Genomic DNA, 9,003 nt, shown 5'->3' with positions numbered 1-9,003 from the left:
AGTTGGAGTACTTAGCAGGTTCACAAGTAAACTAGGTAAAGAACATTGGCATGCAATTGAGAGTGTTATGAAATATTTGCTTGGTACTAAAAATTATGGATTATTTTATAAAAAATATCTTGTTGTACTTGAAGGCTTTTGTGATGTCGATTGGAATACTCTGTCAGATGATTCTCTCTCCACCACTGGTTATATTTTTACATTAGGTGGATATGTTATTTGTTGGAACTCAAAGAAGCAAACAATAATCTCTAATTCAACCATGGAAGCTGAACTTATTGCTTTAGGTTCAGCAAGTGAAGAAGCAAATTAGTTAAGAGATTTATTGCATGAAATTTCCTTGTGGGAAAAACCTATACCACCTATATTGATTCATTGTGATGGCACTGCAGCTATTGTAGAGTAAATAACCGTTATTATAACGGTAAATCCAAACCTATAAGAAGAAAACACAATACTGTGAGATCATATTTGAGTAATGGAATTATTAATGTGGATTATGTTAAATCATATGATAATCTTGCAGATCCTTTAACTAAGGACTTGGCAAGAGAAAAGGTCTGGAGTACATCGAGGGGGATGAGATTGAAGCCCATATCATCATGAGCCATATATGAGGACACCCAACCCGGTGATTAGAGATCCTAAAAATTGGGTTCAATAGGAAAAATGAATCATAAGGTGGCTATAAGAAAAATGCACTATTATTTCTTACTCATCCCTATGATGTAAGTGCATTAATCTTGTAACGTATATGAAGGTTGAGTTCATTTAAAACTCTTAATAAATATATGTAGCTCATATGAGTGGGATGTCATAGTTACAAGAGCATTCTTGACGGAATTTACCCATATGAGTGTGAGAGTGGGGCCGCTCTCTATGAGAATTGGGCTTATTCTTGAAATGCACTTATGAAAACTAGGATAAGCACAAGGTCGTAACGTGCTGGCTAATAAAGCTCAAATTAACACCTGAATAATATGTGAGCAGTAGTTCTTATTTTCCTTTACGTAGTTGTAGTTCAAGTCTGAGACCACTATCAACTCTGGAGTAGGGTTTGCTATTTCACTATTTGAAGGTTCAATGTAGAGCACACATTCACGACGCATAATGGTTCATTTTTGGCTGGTAACTTTGGTTTATACTTGTTTTAAAATATTAAAATGAGTGGGGGAATGTTGTAACATTTTAATATTTTATTTATTATTGAATTTAAATTTGGGCAAATTTATTTTGTGTTTAAATTCTGAATTTTGTGTGTTTAAATTAATAATTTATTTTAAATTTTATTTGTCACTCATGGTGATTTATTTTGGGTTTTTAATTTTTTGTGACCTATGGTCTTTGGTTACTGTCCTATTAATTGTAGGGAGTGTCCTAAGAGTCTATAAATAGTACAATTTGTTGCATGCTCAAATATATCCTTACTTTTATGTACGAAACACTGCTATTCACCCATCAACTTTCTTTCCAAAACCCTTCAAAGTGTCTTGTGTGTTTTTTGGCCAAAGAAAGGTTTTTTTTTGTGTGGAGCTTTGGGTTCCTCCAATTTATGTAAATTGGTGTGAGCCATACAACTTATTGTTGGGTTGTTGTATCCTATAGGGGACAAGTCAAGAGATTTCTGGTGCACCAGCAATTGTTCTCCAGAGAGCTTGAATCTCCTTAAATAGTATCAATTGTCAACGAGTTTTTCATATCGAAATTATCACTACAACAGAAAGTCTTTTTAGCGACCAATTTTTTTACGAGGAATTTATTTTCCTCAGTAAATGTCACTTTTTACGAGGAATATTTCGATTCCTCACTAAATGTCATTACGTTTTTTGCGAGAAACATATTTTCCTCACTATACACCACTTTCTACGACGAATGTTTCGGTTCATCACTAAAGGTGACCATAGTTTGGTCTCCTAAATCATCATGTTATTAGCGAGGAAATATGAGACTCAAGTGAGGAATTTTTTCATCGCGAAAACGACTTTCAACAAGGAAATAATGATTTCGTTGTTATTAGTTTGGCGGAAAATTATGTAAAACTCGTCAAATTCAAAGGCGATAAAACTATGGTTTCCTCGCTAAAAGTCTGAATTTTACGAGGAACTATTTCCTCGTCAAAAGAAGCAATTGGCGAGGAAATAACGATTTCGTCGTTATTTGTTTAGTGGAAAATTATGTAAGACCTGCCATATTCAATGGCGACAAAAATATGGTTTTCTCGCTAAAAGTCAGTGTTTTACGAGGAACTATTTTCTCGTCAAAAGAAACAATTAGCTAGGAAATAACGATTTTGTCGCTATTAGTTCGGCGGAAAATTTTGTAAAACCCGCCAAATTCAATGGCAACAAAAGTATGGTTTCGTCGCTAAATGTCCGTGTTTTATGAGGAACTATTTCCTCGTCAAAAGAACCAATTAGGGAGGAAATAATGATTTCGTCGTTATTAGTTTGGGGGAAAATTATGTAAAACCCGCCAAATTCAATGGCGACAAAAGTATGGTTTCGTCGCTAAAAGTCCGTGTTTTACGATGAACTATTTCCTCGCCAAAATAAACAATTAGTGAGGAAATAATGATCTCGTCGTTATTTGTTTGGCGAAAAATTATGTAAAACCCGCCAAACTCAATGACACAAAAGTTTGGTTCCTCTCTAAAAGTCCGTGTTTTACGAGGAACTATTTCCTCGTCAAAAGAAGCAATTAGTGAGGAAATAACGATTTCGTCATTATTAGTTTGGCGAAAAATTATGTAAAACCCATCAAATTCAATGGTGATAAAAGTATGATTTCCTCGCTAAAAGTCTGTGTTATACAAAGTGCTTTGCATTAGGCCTCATCAACGAGTTAGGCCAGGCCTTACTACATTTTTAAATAATAACGGATCGGGGCAAGCCTGGCTTTATTGTAAATCGAAGGATCCAAGCCCGTCCATATAAAGCGGGCCTTGCGGGCTTTGTTGGGCCAGGACTTGCGGGCTTTATTTACAAATAAATCTTTAAAGATTCTAATTTTTATTTATATATCATACACTCCAAAGAGCAACCTCTATCAATTCAAAGAAAATGAGAAAACTGACCGTTGGATGAGATTATTATAATAAATTATGAATGTGGTAAAAAATTTAGCCAATTTCACCGTATTTTCAAATCCGATCGAATTGGTCAACCGTCGTCACTTGTATGTCTTCTTGGTTGACCGATGGCATGACGACTGCAAAACGTGTTTATTTTTTACATCACGTCTGTAAATATTCCATCGATCGATGTGCGTGGACATAAGATAAAAATTTCAATTTTAATTATAAAGACGTTGGCCTATATCAATTTGCCTCCTAAAGTTGTATTGACTTATACATTGCATTTAAATTGTTGAGGTTCATTCTAAAGCAACCATGAAGTGGAAAATGAATTTGGAGAAACCAACCGCTTGATGGAGAGATTGTAATGTTTTATGGTGGTTGTAAAAAATCCATCCAATTTGGTTCTCGTTTCGAATTCGATCAACTATGTCAAACTTAGTTACTCTTATAAACTTATATTTATATATCATAGACTTCAAAGAGCAACCACTATCAATTAAAATAAAATGGGAAAACCGACCGTTGGATGAGATTACTACAATAAATTATAAGTGTGGTAAAAAATTTAGCCGATTTCACCATATTTTGATCGAATTGGTCAACCGTCGTCACTTGTATGTCCTCTTGGTTGACAGATGGCATGACGACCGTGAAATATGATTGCATAAGGGGTTGTACTCTAGATGCTACACAGTATGCAGTTTAATTTTGAGAATCTAACCGTTCAAACTTTAGATCTTTATACATAGATTATTCATGCAAAATATTTAGATCTTCATACATAGATTGTATATGCAAAACCTTTTACAAAATAATCATTTAGTTAGCCATTATCATAACATTAGCCTTAAAACCTAACCCCTAATCCCTAAACTCTTAATCATAAACCCTAAACTCTAAACTCTAAACCCTAAACCCTAAACCCTATATCCTAAACCTAAACATTATATTTTTATATTGTTGAGGTAAGAAAAAGAATTAGAGAAGGCGGTTGTCGAAAACATAATAATAAAAAGCGGGACATTTGCAAGTTCAAGCGGCAATATTGTTGTACAAAAATGCGCCCAAAGATAAAAATGAAAAATCAGTGAAAAGAGTAACAAAACAAAAATCCCTAAAGGACAGAAGAAATGTGTCTGAGTGCTCGGCTGACGGCTGGGGTTTAGGGGCAAACTGAAAAACTAGAATTCATGGGTGATCAATAGGCTTCCTGATGGCGATCGGGGAGATCTCAATCAACCACACAAACCCATCTTCGTCAAGGGCACATGGTTGGAGTCCCGCTTCGACCTCTCCATCACCGACGGCCTCAACGCCTGGGTCTGCCATGCCTCCGAAGACACAGTTAGAGACCGAGCCGCCCAGTGGGACCAGCCAGAATCGGAGTACTTCTTATTAGCCGAGCGCTATATAGGGTTTCAGCACTCTGATTCGGTCTACGGATTCACTGACGCTGGCAATGGCCACAGAAGCGTGAGTGCTCACAAATCAAATAAAAAAGATTGAGACTTTGAGATTATTTTTGGGAAAGTTTAAATTTTTTGTGGTGATTATTTGTGTGGCAGTTGTCATGGACTTTTGAGAAGGAAGGGACGAAGCTAGAATGGTGGTGGAAGTGTCAACCATCCCCTAACAGTAAGGAAACAACAGCTACAGTGTTGGATTTTCTGATGGATGCAAATGTTGGGCTAAGTGTAAGTGTTTGCATAGTCATTGTTGAGCTTATGGTATTCATTTCATAATGTTGTTCTAAGTGTGTTTTATGAATGTGATGTGGGCAGGTAGACAAATAAGATTGAATTAGAATTCAAAAACTTAAACTTTCCTTTTGAAAATTTAGAATTTGATGTCTCATCTAAGTTTTGTGAAGAATTTTTTGTTTATGAGGAAACCCATTTGGGTCTTCCACCATGTCACCCGCATGCGTGTGTATGTGTGTGTGTGCAGACTGATAGTTTCGCAAACATTGTTATAAAGGGCATAAAGTTGTGCCTATTTGACGTTACTTATGATGCATCGGGTTTAGGGGAGAAGTTAATGCTAGTATGCTACATTAGACTGAGTTTGTTAACCTCAGATATGCTGATTTATATTGCCTAGGAGCTAAATGTTTCAACAAAAGCTTAAATATAGACACCCAATTTTCCTGGGAAGAGGTGGCATGATCAATCATAAAGGAGATTTTTTTGTTAGTAGTTGACGACTTCTCTTCATGTAACATGATACTTTGGAGAATATCTCTCACCAGTCATGGGGATAGTGATAAGAATCAATATACTAAGTTGGCTCCTGGTGTGGCAAACTCTTAAGAAGTAACTAATTGAAGTTTCTTCTGTTTGTGAAGTTCTTTCATATTCGAGTCAGTGTTGTACTGCTTGTACATTTGAGAGTGCAACTGTTTTGTTTGTCTCATTCATGCTAGTGTATGTCTGTCTGTATAGGAAGAAGTTGTGAGAAAAACTCAAATCATTTGAAAGGTTGAAAGTGGAAGCTGAGAAGTGTCTAACACAGAGTGAAAAGATTGCCAATGAGAAGATGGAGTTTGAATCCGCAGTTTATGCAAAGGTGTAGCTTAAGTTTTTCATATCTATGATTTGTTCATTGATTTCTCTCTGTGTGTTTTCAAAATGTTTATTTATTATATATATATATATATAGAGCTTCAAACTTCTCCTGCCATATAAAACAGCTAAAAATCACCACATCATCACGAAACTTGTTTTCCCACATGAGTCATGAAGAATGTTCTGGCAATGGTTCTGAGTCTAGTGTTTAATCAGATGATAAATAATGCTTGTAGATGAAAACCCTAATGCTGCATTTGGTGCCATGTTGAAGATATTACGTTGAGCTGTTGTCTTGTCAATTTCTTTTTTACTCTTTTATAATCATTGAAGTTAAAGACTTCTTCATGTCTGCCGAGTTGGATGGATAGGATACTTAAGCACTAGGAGAAATTGTTTGGTAAATATTCCTTGGTTTTGAACTAATTACTTAACTCTTCCAAATGTGCGTCAGAATTACAATTTGATCAAACATTTAATTGGCTGGAATTATTGTTTTTTCTGGGAATCAAATACTTTGAGTAGTTTTATGCAATTTTGAGTAGTTTTCTGCAATTTTGTCTTGAAGACCTTGACTGACTTCTTCCCTTTTTCTAGTTTCTTGGGGTCTTGAATTTAAAGAAGGCTAAACTAAGAGAGCTTCGGGACAAGCTCTCAAAACAAGAAGCGGCTGGGAAACTCACACTTGTCCATCCAAATTTCAGCATGTTTCTATCTAGTTGGTCTCGAGGTCGAAAGAGGGCATTGGAGAAATAGACTCACACTTGTCCATTCCACTATAGTGCTGCCATATTTCGGTTCCACATTTTAGGTTGGAGTCTCAACTTCCACAAGGTCAGTTTACATTCCCACACCTGCATTTTGGGTTTTCGGATATTGGTGTAGTTTGGGTGATTTGGTATTTTGGTGGGTTAATTCTCAGTGACATTATCGGTTTAGGACTTGACACGCCCATTTGAACTAGAATAGGAGTAGAGAGAAAGAATTGGTTTCTTTTTTGTTTGTGATTATTTCATATTATATATCATATATTCTCAATTAAGTTGGCGTTCATTGTTTATTCTTAAGCTTTTTGACTTCTATTTTGTTTAAGTTTTGACCTATGCATCCTTTGATTGTTCATGCACTCATCAGTGCCAAAGATCACTCCTTATTCTTTTCCTACCAAATTACACAGCATAATATTGTTTTACCTCGATCAATTCACACTGATTGAAGGAACAAGAATCACATACTAGGATGATTTATTACTTGTAGATAAGGGGAGCTTGCACTGGAAGGAGATCATTATTTGACAACAGGGGAGCTTGTGAGTCTTAGTGAGCAGCAGCTTGTGGACTGTGATCTGAGGTTTGCTCATAATTTACAATCTTATATATGTTTATCCTTAAAAGTATTGAACTTTTTATCCGCGAAACCTAAAGGCTAAAGCTTTAGCTAATTTCTTAACTGAGTTTAAGGCTTTAATCCTAGCTAATTTGGCAGTGGTAGAATCTGAATCTCCGTCGTGTATATATTAGTATGTTGCTGATGGATCATTAAGTAGATCTACGATGTATCTTTACTTCAAGATATTGAACTTTTCCAGATGGTTGAGTGAGTGTACATTTTGACATTACATATTTTAAGTTGGTTGGAATTACTTACTTTTTTGAAGTTTTTATCTACACTCTGCATACGAAGATCAAACAGAAAGCATAATGTTGATTGAGATGGTTTTTTTGTATATCCTTTTCCTGCTTAATTATGAGTCTCCTCGTAATCCTGTTTGTTTCGTAACCCTGTTTGTTAGGACTTAGGTGCTTCTTTTTCTTTTTCTTTTTTTTAAAATTTTTTTTTATGTCTATTGGGATTTCAAGTAGGATTCACATACATTCATTTTGTAATATCTGCAAAGTTTTCAGTACTAGTGGTAGAATCTGTGTTTGTTTAGGCAGTTGGTTGCTTTCTTATCTCTAATGGATTCATGATGCACTATAGTTGACTTGATTGCTATGATGGCATGGCATTATCTTATGAGCCTGTACATTTTGCAGTGTGATCCAGAAGAATACGGTTCATGTGACTCAGGCTATACTGGTGGACTAAGTCAAGGCTGGTGGTTTGGAGCAAGAGAAGGACTACCCTTAAAAACAGTGGGACTGATCGCGGTACCTGCAAATTTGACAAGAGTAAAGATGTTGCTACTGTATCCAACTTCAGCATTCTTTCCCTTGACGAAGATCAAATTGCTGCAAATTTGGTCCACAATGTACTTTTGCCATTGAAATATAGGTTTGGATCGTTTCCAATTCAAGTCTGAGCATGATGAACTACCAAGAGAGTTGTGTACTTAGACCATATGTAAACCATGTTTGCTGCAATATAAGTTTCTTTTGTTCCAAAATCCTTGCTATGTGCTTTTATTTCCTATATTATTTTGTTGAATGTTTAACTAGTCTTGAATAAGAATCCTCTTTGTGAAATAAAATAATTGATATGTATCGCCAACAGGTCCTATTGTAATAAGTAGACAACAGCAGCAAAAAGAATATTTCCCTACTATAGACTTTAGATCTTATACTGATGAAAAAAAGCTTTCCTCGTTGTTGAGTATCTTTAGCGAGAAAATTTTTTCTCGTTGAAGGATACATGTTACGATGAAATAAAATTTCCTCGCTGAAAACAGTTTATAACTAGGAAAAACTTCCTCGCCCAAAGCTATTTATAACAACGAAAAGATTTTCGTCCCAAAAACTGGAGTTTAATTTTTTTTATTATTTATAGTTTTTAAATTATTAATTATTTTTAGCGAGAAAATAATTAATTTAGCGACGAAATTTAGTCTGTCGAAAAATATATTTAACGACTATTTTCTAATCCTTGAACTTTTTTAACGAGAAAAAAATATGAGTTTGGGTGAGGAAAAAAAATGTCGCTAAAGAATAACAACGAGACAGATTAATTTCATCGCGAAACAAGTTTGGCGAGGAAATTATTTTTTTGTCACTGAAGCTTTTCTTGACGAGCATTCTCCGACGAATTGAAGACAAAAAAAATTTCCTCGCAGAAAAACTACAACGACGAAATGTCAGTTTTCAGGGAGGAATAAGTTCCTCGTAAATGAGGTTTTCTGTTGTAGTGTATAATTTTATTGTAATTTCACCAATATATGGAAGCGATTTTATTCTATTCTAATCAATGATCAAACCAACTTTATACATTGGTAAACCAACTTTGAATTGTGACAGTAGAGAGTTACACTTTTCAAATGTCGATGTTGTTGGGATGTTACGTAACAAAAAGACTCATGTACATTACCATAATGACGACAAATTTATCATCACACATGTAAATGTGTACATACATATATGTTTCGTAAAA

General features: G+C 35.1%; 1 pseudogene; it reads left to right on the top strand.

The window, feature by feature from the left end:
- The first annotated feature begins 3,716 nt into the window (after positions 1–3,716).
- Positions 3,717–6,396, top strand: LOC112189481 (annotated as a pseudogene).
- The last annotated feature ends 2,607 nt before the right edge of the window (positions 6,397–9,003 follow it).

Source organism: Rosa chinensis, chromosome 2, assembly GCF_002994745.2.
Source record: "Rosa chinensis cultivar Old Blush chromosome 2, RchiOBHm-V2, whole genome shotgun sequence".
NCBI classification, from domain to species: Eukaryota; Viridiplantae; Streptophyta; class Magnoliopsida; order Rosales; family Rosaceae; genus Rosa; species Rosa chinensis.
Note: the sequence above shows the minus strand (reverse complement) of the source record. Positions and strands in the feature narration are given on the sequence as shown.